The sequence below is a fragment of the Typopeltis vanoorti genome, chromosome 2 (assembly GCF_054136105.1).
Source record: "Typopeltis vanoorti isolate ZY-2024b chromosome 2, IOZ_Tvanoo_1.0, whole genome shotgun sequence".
Lineage (NCBI taxonomy): Eukaryota > Metazoa > Arthropoda > Arachnida > Uropygi > Thelyphonidae > Typopeltis > Typopeltis vanoorti.
This window is the reverse complement of record NC_143550.1, coordinates 9,712,256-9,728,386: the sequence shown is the minus strand read 5'-3', so window position 1 is coordinate 9,728,386 and position 16,131 is coordinate 9,712,256.

Below are 16,131 nucleotides of genomic sequence, written 5' to 3'. Positions count from 1 at the left end.
TAAAAGCTTTCTATGGAAGAGAACGTGCCTAGAAAACGTTCCTAAGCAGTTCACTTGGCCTCTAACTCTATTTCTTCCAAGTTTTCGCGGCACAGATTTGATGTGGTCTTCCCTGATTTTCTTCACTGCGTGAGGACTGAGCAAAGTAGAAAACTTCTCTAAATGGGGAAGGACACCGAGCACGTTGGCTCCTCTTTTCACGCCTTCTCGTCTAACTCTTAGAGAAAGTAATTAGCTCCGTGCACTTCCAGCAGTCCGACTGGCGACCGTCGACTGGCGAGGCGGGCGGATGTGCTCGACCCGTGGATCGTGTTGCTCGAGGCCGACGCTCATGAGCTACCATGTTATCCGGTAATGACTCTGTCGGCCTGTCTCCTTGACGAAACAGGCCAGACAAGGAGGGGTAGGCGAGTAGTGGTAAGAAGGGGAAGATGGAGAGAGGGGTCGAAATCACGTTGGACGCTGCAGAAAGGGGACAGTGTGCAGAAAATCTGCTGAAGTAATCTGGTTAAGTGAGCGAAGACTACCGTGTCGCTTGCAGATCACTAAGGTTATCTGAATTACCCTTAAATAGCCCGTTATATCCCGTTTTCGCCAGAATCAAGGAAATGTTCTCGAGCTTTTGTAGTACTAATTCGAAAACACGAGAAACAGCTAAACGGTTGTCAGCCAAATCAGCACCACCAAAGAACTGTGGTATGGATATTCGTCTCTTTCTTCCCCCCCCCCCTTCCCTCACATACGATGGCGAAATTTACAGTTTAAACACTTTGTTCTCATTGTCAGACGAATGCATTTTCTGTATAGATCAGAAACAATAATTGAGGGAAAAAAAGTGTTCCCTGCTCCAGTTAATCTCTACTTGAGGCCACACCAAGATGATGGTCACTCAGGAGCAATTTAATTCATCAGTAATTAGGCCGTCCTCGACCGATGTTTAATCCCGTTAGATTAAAATCTGTCGTACCTCTGGTACTGTACTTTTCCGGCTGGAGCGTTCTCATTGACTTAAGGAACTGGCTGAAGAAAACCTCTGCTCACCATATATGGCCTACATCATAAGAGGACCCAGACTCGTGACCAAATGTCATTAAGAAAAGGGATAGGGTGAAGATTAATAAGAGAGAGAGAGAGAGAGAGAGGGAGGGAGGGAGAGTAATGTAAAATTGCGGCCCTCTCCCAGGGGAAATCCGAAATTTGATTACAAATGTTCATGTCATCATTGCTTTCATCACATAATCTCATACTGGTATATGAGAGACATGTAAGACCATTTGTACTTGAATCTAGAAAATAAAATAAGATATAGTTCTAGCATATTCGATTATGACAGCCAACCTGGTTTGTCGAGTGATTAGCTTACCTGTGGGTTCCGAATCTAACCATAGGTATGGATGTTGATGATTGTCTTATTAATTCTGTGGGAAAGGAGCTGCAACTTCTTCTTCTAGCAGAGATTTTCTCTCCCAAAACATGTTGAGGTACGCGAATGACCTTATGGCGTCCAAAAGACGGTAATGTGAACCAAAAAAAAAAAAACCTCAATGATAAAAATTCAAAACTCTTGTTTTTTTTAGCAGGTAATGTATTTAATGATCTAACAAAATATTTAAAAGTTAGTCAAAATTCTTTTATAAATTATGATGAACAGCAATTGGCAGAGAAATGCGAAAAGAGACCAAAATGTGTATTTAAAGCAACTCTAAAACTATTGCTACTAATCGTTTTACCAACTGCTTCCTATCTTCAAACGTTACATCACTTCTTTGAGTGAACGAAAATTTTGAACTCAATGGCCGATGCAATGAGTTACAATTTTTAACAACAACAGCATTAAAGGGTTTATTTACAGATTGACATTATGAACCGAAATTCCTATCGTAACGAAAATTTCTAGAATTCTGTGTAAAAAAAAAAAATACTTTTGTTCAAAGTCCTGAAAATTATGCCTTCCCAAGAATGAAGGAAATGTTTCACCGTCACAAATTTCTAAGGTTTTACACTTTTGTTTTAAACTCAAGATATTAGAAATTACTACTATGAATATTATCTGCATAATTGAGCTTATTTATTCTATTTATAAGCATGCTCTCTCTCTCTCTCTCTCTTTAACTGAAGAAGAAGGGGGGGGGGATTCTCTTATTTTAATTCGAAAAGAAACCAAATGGACAGCTATTTTAAAGAACAGATTTATCCATTTGGTCTTTGAAAATTTTAGGCTATACTCGTGCGTCACTAAGCAACTATTTCATCTGTTAATTCCAAATTATGTGTACACGGAGAACTGGATTCTGAACAACTTTACAAATTTGTTCGCTTCCTCATTGAATTGTGAGTGTTAGCTGTGTGTGTGTGTGTATATATATATATATATATATATATTGTATTGATTATTGTACGTAATACAACGGTAGCGGATACCACTGATTTAACCTTGAAGTTCTAAATTCAGGGAAGACCCCAAACAAGGGGAAAAAATTTAACATTTTAAACATAGTTTAGAAAGCAGCAAAATTCATCCATACAACTATGATCTTGACATTCATCCTGCTGAGCAACAGAATTTGTATTTCAAGAATAAACTGACATTATCTTTTTGGTGTTTTGAACATCTTGATCAGCAATATAGAAAAGTATCATAAAATTAAATTTTATGATAGGAAATTGAAATTGAAAATAGAATTATTCTATTCTATAATAATTAATTTTATAATAATAATTATGCAACTGATAATTGGCGTTGATCACTTCGTACTTTTCTACACTGAAGAACAAAACGTCAATTATTTCAACGTGTGTGTTATAAATTTGAGTAGTGGCCAGGATCAATTCAAGACACTGGTTTTGGTTAAGTGAAGAGCTAGATTTTGTCATCACATCACATCACGCACGTAAGGATGACAAAACCAACTGAGGAACAACAGGAAATGACTGTCTTTCTCCAAAAATCAGAGCAAAAACTGCAAATTCGCAATAGCTATGATAGTTTTTAATTATAACACAGATTAAATTTTGACATAAATATTATAAATGGAATTTAAATAAATTATATTCATAATATATTATGAAATAACATAACGAATGTAGGGGGAAGAGGAAAGTATCTTTCCCAATATTCTGCTTAATATTTCAGAATTTCCTGCATTCTAATAGGAATTTTTAGATTTATACATATGAATATCGTGTGTGTGGGGGGGGGGGGGGTGAGGAGAGAGAGAGATAATAATTCTTGTTATCAAAATAATCTATGACATTTCAGCTTCCTTAACTTATTCATTTTTCCCATTTAATCAGCACAATACATTATGCTAGTTGGGATACTGTCATGTATTAAAATGCAGTTAATACTGCATTTTAAATATCAATAATAATATCAATATCAATAATAACTTGGAAAATTAATGATAACACTGACATGCGGGTTTCTAAATTTTCGAAGGCACCGTGACGTTTGCAAGATTTTTATTTGGGCAAGCCAGGGTCAAAAATTCATTCATAATTCCAGAAATTTTTACACTGCATTTGTACAGCATATATTAACCTTCTCAGAGTTTTCAATGATTTCTATAATATTATAATATATGATTTCTTATTATTCTAAATGATGTCATTATTTAAAGGGTTCTGTCTTTAACCAAAATTGAGATAACACGAAATATTTTGAAGATCTCTGATAGCAAATTTCTTCTAAGTCCTTCACACTAAGTATATTTGATATATTCCTATAGACAGACATGCTGAAGGACGGACAAGCGAATATTTGTACTTCCTCCTATCATCCGGTTTGTTAATTAAACGAAAAGAAAGTGCCACCACCAGTAGACATACCTAAATAACTAAAACATAATTTAGAATCTTGGAATCCACTGGATTTCAAAATATCAGGAAAAAGAAATAATTCAGAACTGTTATACGAAGCATTATTGGCAATTAAAACAGGAATACAGAATACGAAAGAATACTTTCACTGGCAGGTCATTTTGTCAGTAAAATAAAGGCTTATGAAGGCATAAATACTGTAGTGTTTTTAAAAATTTATTTTGCAAAACGAAAAATCTAATCATATTTTATTTTTTTACTTTTTCATTTCGATTATTACATATTTTGAAATCTCGCATCTGATATTTCATAATTTTCATTCATTTCTGGTTATATGTAATTACTAAGATATGTTACACTTTTTTGCAGTTTGTTTACTTTTTGCTTACATTTTTATTTTGTATACAACAATTAATAATGAAATTTAAATTAAAACTTTATCTTAATTGCACACATTATTTAATTAATTTCATAAAAGGTCATATTTTAGTGAGTCTTCTGAATTTCAAATATTATTCGCGTCAATATAACTTGAGCTTGATAATATATGATTGGCAATAAAATGTAGAAAACGGCACTGTAGTGGAATATAATCAATATATTTAAAAAATAATTTTTATGAGCTCAACTCTATAGTCCGGAGAATAAAAAAAAAATCAGGATTCAGCTGACTCAGGCTTCCTGAGTCGGCTCAACCCTGAATATCAAAGTTCATTAAATTTCATTCAGTCCGAAAGGCACTATTACTGTCATGTAAAATTGTTTCGTTAATATTTGTCAAAGAATGGTCCGGTTAAATTCGAAACTTGGCTGAGATATTTTAGTGGGTCTTCTGAATTTCAAAAGTTATTCGCGTCAATATAACTTGAGCAGAATTACTGCTGTATGTAAATTTTAAAAGGTTTGCCAAATTCGACTTCTTCAAACGGGGTCGACAGATTTTTTTTATTCTTTTTTAATGATTCCAAGTAACGAATTTCAATTAAAACAGTGGTTTCAGTATGAATATAATACGCTTAGGCTTAGAGAAACTCGCTTAAAACATTAAACTGTAGTTTTCTCAGCGTCACTTTTAAATCTCTCTCCCTCCAGGCAAGAGCGGTAGATTTCTTTCTGGGAAATCTGGACTTGTGTCTGAAGGTGGGGAGAAAGGGAATGGCTTAAACTTTTACATAATTATTAAATCCTTTTTTTTTCTTTCCATCATATACCGAATTCAATGGATGGTGTTTTTTGAAGAGCAGTTTATGGTTGAGATGAGAGATTTTCGCCACTCTAAATTGGGATTGGTATAAACTAACCCCATCTAAGGGGGGGAATGATAAATATTCTAATATCATATATAAGGAATTGTCTAATTTTTTTTCTTTCATTTATTTTTGTAGTTGTTATATTCTGCAAAACAGGTTTATTATTCCTTTCCATATTGATAATATGTAACTCTCCTGGCGCCTGTGACACAATTTCCCCTTATAGATCACTCGCGAAGATGATATTGTTTGTGCGTGCTTCGCATTCTTCAATAACCCAGCAACAGCCTGCTAACGATTAAAAATGTATTAAGTTGGGATCTCTTAGTTCCAAACTTGACTATCACAGAAACTCCTATTCTGTTTTGTCGCCGTATCCACCCCCCCCTTCTTCCTCCCTACAGCGGGTACCCCAGGTGTTTACGACATCTCCCAACCTGGACTGCACTCGACATATCGAATGCAGGAAAATTACTCAGGCACGAAAAGAAACGCATGGTGTCCGTCCACGCGAAGCAACAACGACCTTGGCTTTAACACGAGAGAAATAAAGGCAATGTGCATGCTTCGAGCTACGGGACCATCATTTTACCGATTGTATTTATTCTGGTGATAATAAGGGATGCGGGCCCCTCCAATCGATCAAACACCTGATAATAAATCCAATCTGGCAACGCTCGGTAGGCCTGATATTGCACAACGCACCGCAACGGGCAGTCCATCGAACGTCTTTCGTTCGTGAAGTGAGGGTTTCAATCTCTGCGCGTGACTGATCGGTTGCTTTTCATATTTCAGCGAGTACATAGTCCAGAGAGTGACCATATATTTTGCAAGCAGAAAATTCTCTAAAAAATAGGTCTTTGTGCCTTTCTTTGTCAAATCCGTTTGCATACAATCAAACATTAATATTAAACGTACAGAGTTTTTTGTGCTGACTTTCTTCTGCACGCTCCTGCTCAAGCAAAACTGGCATGAAGTTTACTTTCCATAAAAGAGAGTTTGTGTTTAAAAGTGTTGACGCATTTACTGACTGAACAAATAATATAACATATTTGTGTAATGGGAGTTAACAATCTGGACATTATTAAAAAATTCAAGCGGTCTGCACTCGAAAATTGCTAAACTGCTTTGATACATTCAGACCATCGGCTATTTATATTCCACACTATATGCAGACGACAGCTCCAGCATTTTCCTCCAGGAGTCGAACTCAATATATATATATATATATATATACACACACACACATAATATCTTTTTATACACTGTTATACAAATCGGTTTATGCAAATTGTGAAAGGAATGAAGCCAAACGAACTTCAGGAAACTTTCATTAAGGTTGAAGAAGATTTATTTTTATTTTTTGCTTGTTTTCATTAATCAAACAAAGTTATCGTTTTTAAATAACGTACGGAATAAAATGTAAATCAAAGTGTAAAATAAATTTAAGAGGAAATCACAATTTTATGCGATTATCCAGTTCATGAAAGTCTGTAACCCTATATAATCAGGCACCTTGATCTTGAGATCAAAAATGGAACTCCTTTTCCAAGACATTTCAGACGTCTTGTGTGTTTGGGTTTCACTTCATCTACTACCTGAAGACATTCATGAATAGTTCATGTCTCAGCGGTACTAGAACCCGCAGAGGGCAGGTTGTAGAGGTAGATTGGGCCGCTTGGGTAGCGTCCTACAGTCATTTTTACACTTTAAAACATGGTTTATAAAATAAAAATAAACAAATAAATAAAACTTAAGACTTTCAAAAACTTTTTGACATTCTTAAAAATCTTGAAGACTTTCATTAAAAAGTATGCAAATCTGAACGTTATGAAGACATGAATGAAAGTTGATGCACTTCTAAGCATGGCCACCAGGTGCACACATTTGTGTTATCAGTATGATGGTTAATCATGTAGTAGGAAGTTCGAATTTCAGGGCTCTGTGAATTGAGATCTGTGGCCATTGTTTTGAGCATGTTTCAATCAGAACCACCTAGCAGTTTGCAGAGAAAGACGGATGGCCTTCAACGCAAATGTAAAGATTTCAGACAAACTTCATCAGGAATCCTCAAAAGCTCTGAAGATTAAGTAGTTAATAAGAATGACTTAAGTAACTGTAACTAAAACTTTAAAGTTGTCTTCATGATGTATGTTTCACTTCTCTAAATCTTTCAGAATTTTTGTAAAAAAAGGGCTTCATTAAGTACACACTATTTGTGTTAATCGTGTATTTGAACAAAAGCCATCATATGTTAAAGTATCCGAACTAGCAGATCACTCATATAAGATGCCATAGAAGCACCCTGTGATTCATTCCACCATGTAGATGGTGGAATGAATCACAGGGTGCTTCTCAAGATCATTTCCTCCACAAGTTTTTGAACAAAAAGTTTAAGACATGTACGATGCATGATCACATAAACTCATGTTTAAGGATCTCTTTTCCTTTTGATAGGTGTAATAAAACCCTCGTAAGGTGACGACGTGGAAAAGGGAAAAAAATGAGATCTCTCCCTTCCCGCAAAAAAATATGCCTTGTTGTTATGGCCAAGTGCGAAGCGCGAGGCAAATCAATCATTATTCACTAATGAATATATATTTGTCTGATTACGTTACTTTATAACTTCGTTTGTATTTTGATTTTTCTTTCTTTCCTTTTTTAATACAGTTCTTGAGCAAACTCGCGTCTGCTTTCCTCATGTCCTCTACCATTTTTCACATAGTGGGACTTCATGCATACTGCTCTAATCCCAGTTTTATTAGATAAAATCCTGTTTTAATGCGTTGTATGAATATAATTCAGACAACGCATTAAAACAGGATTTAATTCTTAATTCAAGATAATTAGCTTAAGGAGTGGAATTCTCAAACTCAGTTTCCATTTTGATACTTTCATTTTTCATCAATCCTTCATACTTTTTTTTTTACTGTACACAAACTAGCTAGTGAATATAATACACAGGTTAGTTAGAGTTACGATAGGAAACTTAAGCAGATGAGTTAAGTATATTACTCCATTTTTCATCGACTGTGTTCTTCTCCAGTTTGTCTGATTCGCGGGATGGAAAAAAGTTACCTTCCGCAAATCCTTCTACTTTCTTATGAGACTGCTTAATGGCCTTCAAATAAAATATCGTCGAACTGAAGTGTTACCAAAATCTATCGCCCCTACAGCTACAAATGCGTCATTGATGTGTTATTCCTGCGATTAACTATTCCATTATTTCGCTGGAACAACATATCGATGACGCATCTGTAGCTGTAGGGACGATAGATTTTGGTATTTACATTGAAACACACACTAAGAATAAATGACTTGATTATTCTGGCAAACTGTGGTTTCAGTGGAACTGATCAACGCCATGCAAGCGTTGATCAGTTCCTAAACGTCCTTGGGCAAGATTGTCTTTTCAAAATCTTGCCTGAAATCATCCGTGAGCTTACACACTGGCTATAATGTCTATGACCAAGTTAGCCTAAACTAACCATGCCCTGATAAAACTGGTGGGCTTCTCCCAGCTGAAAAGCATTTCAGCTGGGAGAAGCCTACCAACCTCAACAAAGCGTTACAAGCTCTTTACAAAAAAAAACTTTTTTCAATGTCCACTGTCAGATTTCTGGTATGGTAAAACAGATTTAAACATGACTAAATAAAGTGAAGCTGTTTGGGATTGCTCACCAACTTATGTATTTATTCGACTGAAAATAAAAGCTGCAGACCGGTATATTTGATTGTTCCTCCTTCATAATAAATCCGATCACGCACAGGACAAGTAACCTTATTGGTGTTTATTAATAGTTTACAAGTCGGTGCAAATTGCTGCAATTTGCACCGATATTATTACTACATTATTATTACATTATTATGGCGGTCCTGAAGCACACAAAATGGCGACGTCAAATCCTAAACATCATATTTAGACGTTTCATTTAGATTTCTAAACATGCATTTAAAATGAGAATAATAAATGGAGAATGAAAAATAATTTCTACTTAAAACATTTCAGTAGTAATTCAAGTTTACTGACTTACTTTTCGAGGATATGATACATTTCAATCCAGAAATTTTAAACGCTGCACAGAAAAACAAAGTTTGCTTTTGTCTTTCGAGATGCAAATGATCCTATAAGGAAAGATATGCTCCTAAAATGCCTTCGTTTCAAATAAAAACAATACATTCAGAATTCTGAAAAAAATGAGATTGAGTTATATTTTAAAAACACAATTTTTCACAAGTATTTTGTCATAACTGCGTTCTAGGCTTTACTACACTCTTTAATACTTATACGATATACTTGAGAGAAAAGTTTGAAGGGTGAACCGTTATATCGTAAAGCTTCTTTACAGACGTGCACTGCGTCGTGTGAAACTCGAATTATTTCCATCTGGTAGCGAGTGAAAAAATGTACACAATTGTCTGGGGGAGTGTAGTTAAACTACACTCGAGTATCAATAATTTTTTAGCGAAGGGTATTGTTTCTTTATTCACAAAAATATTGCAAGCTTGGAACTTTTTATTTGTTTACTGTTTTCATTAATTTCTTCCGTTTTAGTATAAGTGTGGATGCCATAAAACATTATTTTTTAAAACAAAAACTGGCATCGATTAGGGATATAATTTATTGCTTTAAATAACATTTTAAACGATATTTTTCATTAGGTGAAGAATAACACGAAGACTGCCCTCTGATGCCGATTTGGGGCTTCACTTAAGCTTCACGACCTGACAGTATACTTGTGCATTTACAGTAATTTGTATTCCGTTATGTTGTTTGATTGTGGGCTTTCTCCGGTAGAAAATAGCACTAGACATATGTAGTGTGTTTTAGTATCAATCTCACACAACAGGGGTTACGCAAACTATAGCATATTTAATTTCCTGATAAGCAGGTTTCATGGTGGTTACGAAATACGAAACAGCCCCCTTTCTTCAGGTATCGAAAATTGTGCATACAGAAAAAAGTCAACGGTGATATATTTACAGGGAAATACCCTCCCACATTCCGAATTTGCTCTTTTTTTTTTTAATGCAAATCTGGAGCTCGGAAGTCCACGACACGCCAACAAGCCACAGATCAAGGTGAAGTGTAACTAGTCACGTGCGTCAGCTGCACACACATGATGACACGTCGTCAGACAAATTACCGTCTATGTTTTCTGAAACAAAATCAGCAGATTAAATCGCTTATTTAAGAATCAATGAGGGTGTATGTGTTATATAGCCAATCTATTATATCTTACTGAGAAATGGATAAAATATTAACCTGTCCTAAAAGTTTGAGCATTTTTTATCCCTACTACTACTCATTAACGTTTCAGTAACGTAGTCGGTAAACGATGAAAAATGTTGTAAAATTCATCGCAGAATTCCGAGAGCCCTCAAGAGTAGAATCTTCAGAGTTTTCATATGCCAGCACGTGATAATGGAAAGGGGGCGTTAAGCTTCCCAATTCATTTTATCTTGTTTGTATTCTGTTAATCTAGTAATGCTCTGTCATCGCTATCAGCGATTTTGCAGGTCTAGTGAATGTCATTCACCGCCTTCGCTATGAAATATGCGTTCAACAATAAGTTCCGAATAAATAGTTTTCCTAACTGTTCGAGTGATTCTTGCTACATTTCGTCTAAAATGGATTGTAACGGTTTTCTCAAAATCGTTTTATATTCATCTTCTCTACAGTTTTCGAGGAGCTCCAGTTACCGTGAGTTCCCCTTTTTCTGCGAAATCGTTCAATAGCCGTAGAAAACCGAAGCGTTGCTAAACAACTAGAGTCAGCTATTGGTTTCATAGACGCCACCAAACGACCTGAAAAGCACAGCACCTATCTCATGGGCTGAGACGGCTCCAGCTAGCAATTTTTGTCGGCTATTGTCGTTCATCGGAAAGCACACCTCTCATTGAAGTCGGCTGCACGCGCCCCATCTGGAGCCCTTACTAGTTGTAAAAGCGGCGCGAGAACTAAGAGATCGATTTTTTTCTCCCTTCTTCCTTCCTCTTTCCATCGTAGAAGAGAACGCGAATTTACGAAAAGAGATCGAAGCCCGAAATCTTTTAAGGATGCCTGTTTATGAGTAGAAAATTGACTTGGCAAGGCATGTGATACAATTTTCAAGTTAGGTAAAGAAGGGCTTCGATCGACGAGAACGCACGCGGTAATGCTAATATGGAGGAGAGTGCGTCAGATACCCGCTAAGTGGGGGGCACGAGCGTGATCTCTTCATTTGGTCCGATAACAATGGCCTCCTCTATCTCTATTTCGTCTGACTTCAGCACTCTTCTTGAAGCGGATGCTGAAAGAAACCGTGAAGTGGTACGAAGCATTTTCGAAATACTGTTAGCGTCATCGTTTAATGTAAATTTATTGCCTATCTTTTAAACGTGTCACTCAAGACGAATTTAAAGAAGTTAGAACACACGGCTTTGTGCTGTAGTGCTCTTCTTAGTAAGTACGTTCCGTGATCAGGATCGCTTCCCCTAGAGCATCCTGTCTTTGAAAATTTTCTGTGCCAATGGCCTCTCACATTATATCGAAGAGAAACATCTATTGCTATTGTTAACATGCCGAAAAGCAGACCACTTACCTGCAAGTTTTTGTGATTTATTAAAAAAGTAGAGGAGGGAAATGTAGTTAAAATAAGATGTTTATGCTGTTTTTCTTTATTGCCTTTACCGTGTATAAAATTGCGTTCTTTAAAGGATTTCTTACTTTAAACTACCTTCCTGGCTTCGCTAAATTTCTCGATGGGTAAATCCTTCACCGTAGAAGATCCATCTGAGGTTGATAAGAAAGAGAAGATTACACGCAAGCAAAAACAGTCTTATACACATCGCTTAACAGGATGTACAGATTGCTTTGAAATTAACTGACGATCCATGGGGCACAGACAAGTTTTGATAAATATGGTTTGCTGAAAGAATAGTTTTTATCAAGTCTTTAACATCTAATTCACAGTGAAAACCACTAATTAAAGCAATTATTCCAGTCAGTAATTCATTCATTTACATGCGAACATATTCACGAATGTATGTACACTTCAATTTAATTGTGTAATAACAACAAATAAGCAACTGTTAATAAGCAGTGCAATACATGCAATTTCTATGATGCAGAATAAACAAACACTGATATTTTGTACATCATTTGGTTCATTTTATTTTCGCTTCATCGATATATTCACCAATCTCTCCATCGACGAATCTCACGATTTTCTTTTATTGTTTCCTATTAAAGTGCAGTGCATGACTTCTATTTGATGATATGGAACTCTCAATAAATCTCGTCTACAGAAACAGTCAGTCAGAAACGGTTTGTCTTGGTGTTAAATGATAAATCATTATTTTGTAGGATTGTAAGAGTTTTTCTCTCTTTCTCAGCTGTCTTCGGACGTATTTTATATCATTCTTCGCAAATGACCAAACGAAAAACTTCCATGGGATGGCTATTCACTTAATTAGTTTAAACTCATTTCTAAGCAGTGTTCTCTTCAGAACAGGAGTATAGCTTTATGTTTTGATTTCATTCATTTTTAATTAGATTTACACCAAAGTAATATAATTCGGTTCAGTGTAACTGTTTAATCTAGGTCTGGTTTGCTGCTATACTCTTACGCTATAAATGTAATGAACAAAATCTGTTTTAGATTTCAACTTTTTGTATGGTTGGTTCATTTCATTTATTTGGTTTTCATGTAAAACAATTCAGCATTAATCAGACTCAATCCGAAATCTACTGGCATCAACATTTATTTCCAAGTCAAAACCAAACTTTCAAGATATGCTTAAAAGTAAAAGAGCTGAACTTTTAAGAGACCAGTCACACTCATCTAAGATTATAGATAAAATGTACAAACCAGTTCAATAGTTATGAGGAATTCATACAGCACCCACTTTCGAGTATAAAAATAATTTCTCGAATCTCTATTGATCTATGAATCAATGCAATTAACAATGCTCATCCCCAATAGATATAGAACGTATAAAGAAAAAAGCATGTACTAACATGCAAGTTTCTTCATACGTTCTGAGACTGGAGTTTGAACAATCACTGTGGATCTCGTTATAAATAAATAATTTTATTTTTCATTTTTTTTAACAATGCAATATAGCATGACTTCCAAGTAAATAACATCCCAAGTGCGATCGCCTACTTCCCCAGAACACGAACTATAGAATCAAATATACAAGAATATGGATACACGCACTCTCCACTGAATTCTCCCTACAGTTCCCATTTTGAAGATTCGATTTCAAATTTTGAACATTTAATTTCCACATTTTCTTTATGATTAGATGAAGTTAGCAATGCAAGTCGGTGAATTGTGCATACTGTGAACAAAAAATACCGTGGATCTACAGTTATTATTATTGTCTTATTAGGACATCTGCCTGAAGTGTCAGCGAAAAATTTTAACCAAAGGAATTACGGGTCCTTTCGGGGTTCGTGGCTTTCAGTCATAGCAGTACGTAGCCAAAATAGTTTTTCTTGAAGGTAGAATTACCGGATAGCCAACTGCAAAATTTCGGTAAAAAAGTTAGTATATGTTTGTATATACGAATCCATCAACATATAACATCCTTTCTGTTTTTTATTTTATTTTTTATTTTTTATAATAAAAAAAAAAGAAAAAAAGAAAATAAAAAAGTTAGTATATATTTATATATACGAATCCATCAACACATAACATCCTTTCTGTTTTTATTTTATTTTATTTTTTTTTATAATTTTCAGCTTTTTCTAATTTATGCCACCCTTAAATCAGAAGAGATGCCTATTCTGTGCATATGAAAATAATTCTATTCTAAGCATTTTACACACATTTTTAATTTTGGATACTCGTTTAAAATGCCACCTGCCTTATGTAGTAATTTTACATTATTTATTTATTTATTTTTAAAGCTTAACTTTTTAAGCCCTTATGTCTCATTTTTATGTCTTGAAGTACATAACTTAGTGTTAACTCATCATGGATGACTTGAAATTTGGAATCTATAAAATTTGACTTAGATGAAATTATAATTGTAAATCAGAAGTTTGGCATAAAAACGCATCTCTTAAGGAATTAATTTCCACATTTCATTTTCATATTAATAACGAACAGCAAATAAAAAATAAAGTAAATAAATGCATTCCTTTAATAAATATTACAAATGTGCATGTGACAAATGTCATAATCATCATTCAAAGACCTCTTGACTACAGAAATGTGTGAAAATTGGCACACGCAAACCAACACTCATACATCAGTGATTTATAATGTTACCCAGATGAATAAATAACAACCCCATTTCCTCGGGAGTGTGCTGTATGACATTTATATTTTGAGCTATTAAATACTATCAAACTTAATTTATAGTGCAAAAGATTCTACACTGTTGCCAGTTTTTCTAATATAAAAACATACCAGAAAGGTGTATATATATATATATTTTTTTTTTTTTAATTTTTTTTTTTCACTAACCTTGTAGTTATCAAAGGTGGAACAGTTTTCAAATATAAAATCACTCCTATGTTACCGTGTTGTTTTATCTTACGAATATTGGCTGGACACATTTTGAACAATTACTGTGGACATTCTTATAAGTTCTTTGTTTTTCTCTTCATAAATTTCATTTCCACCAGTTTTATCATCCACAGTGTACTCACAGCGGAAAATGATTTTTGCCTACAACTGCAGTATGTGGTCGCTGGATCTACTAGGCTCTTTGCCTGCAGCAGTTTCGCAGTAGCCTCTCTCTAGCTGACCTCCCCGGTATTCATTCAGAACAATGTTAATCCAGTATTACACACTACACTTCGGTCGCATATTAGAGAACCGGTGTTGGCAAATTATCAGCTCAAGATCGTGCATCTACAGATGGAGGAATCTCTCTCTCCTGGTGGCTGCGATGTGACCCCAGTAATCCATCATATGAAATGTAAAATAGCAGCTGTATGGATATAAAAGTAATCAACTGAAGGTGCCTCCTTACATGTACAATATTAGTTTCTTATGCGAAGGCCGGTGTTGTCATCCAAGCTAAATAATGTAGTTACCTGAGCTTCCAAACAGCAGACGGTTATGAAATCGAGAAGGATATACAGTATATATATATATATATATATATATATATATATATATATATATATATATATATATATTCAGTCTCGAGAATTCAGTTCCAAATATTGTAATACTACTGCGAATTTTCCTCACAATTGCTGTAAGTGTTGCCAGTCGTGAGAGGATTTTTTCTGAATAAAATTGATTAAGAATTACCTACATTATTATGAAATAGACTTCGCCAATGTCATCGACTATTTTGCTAACAGAAAAGCAAGAAAAATAATATTTTAGAATGTCGAAATTAAAGTTATACTTCAAAAATAAACATATTATTTTAATTTATTTCCATATACGTCATTTTAACTTTTTGTAGTATTGTTGGTGTGTATTGAGAGGGGCGGCAAACTTAGGGTTCACCCAGGGCATTAATTCACGCTTTCGTAGTATATAAAGTTATCATTCTGTATAGCCATTACTTGTTTGATATTGTTCAAAGTTCGTAATTACTTGGAAAACCCACAACGTTTGAATGGTATAAGGAATGTTCTAGTTTGTTAGCAAAGTCAAGCTCTATTCTAGTGCCTTTTAATAATGAATTAGACCAGTGCATTAACTCCAGACATTAAAAGATATCAAATTTCAAGTCAAATACATGCCATTCAACTGGAGTAGTTCTTGTTCACGACTTATCTTTCTCTGAAACTCTTGCACATTAAATAATATGCCGTTGATTTTAAACCTACCTCACTAAAGGCAAACTTCGGAGCCGTCAGGAAAATCAGACTTGGGGTAAGGGGGATGTACAGTTCTTTTCCATTTCCCTATAATGGTCCTTTTCGATTATTTTAAACAGTATATCGATAAGTGCAGATGAAAAAATGAATAGGATTTGTTCGCTTACATTGCTACTAAAGGAATTGAACTTTTATCTAACACAGTTTCACCACATGCATCTGCAATAGTCATCACTTGTTAAAGCGATCGACCTGCGTTAATTTAAAGTTGAAAACGAAGTA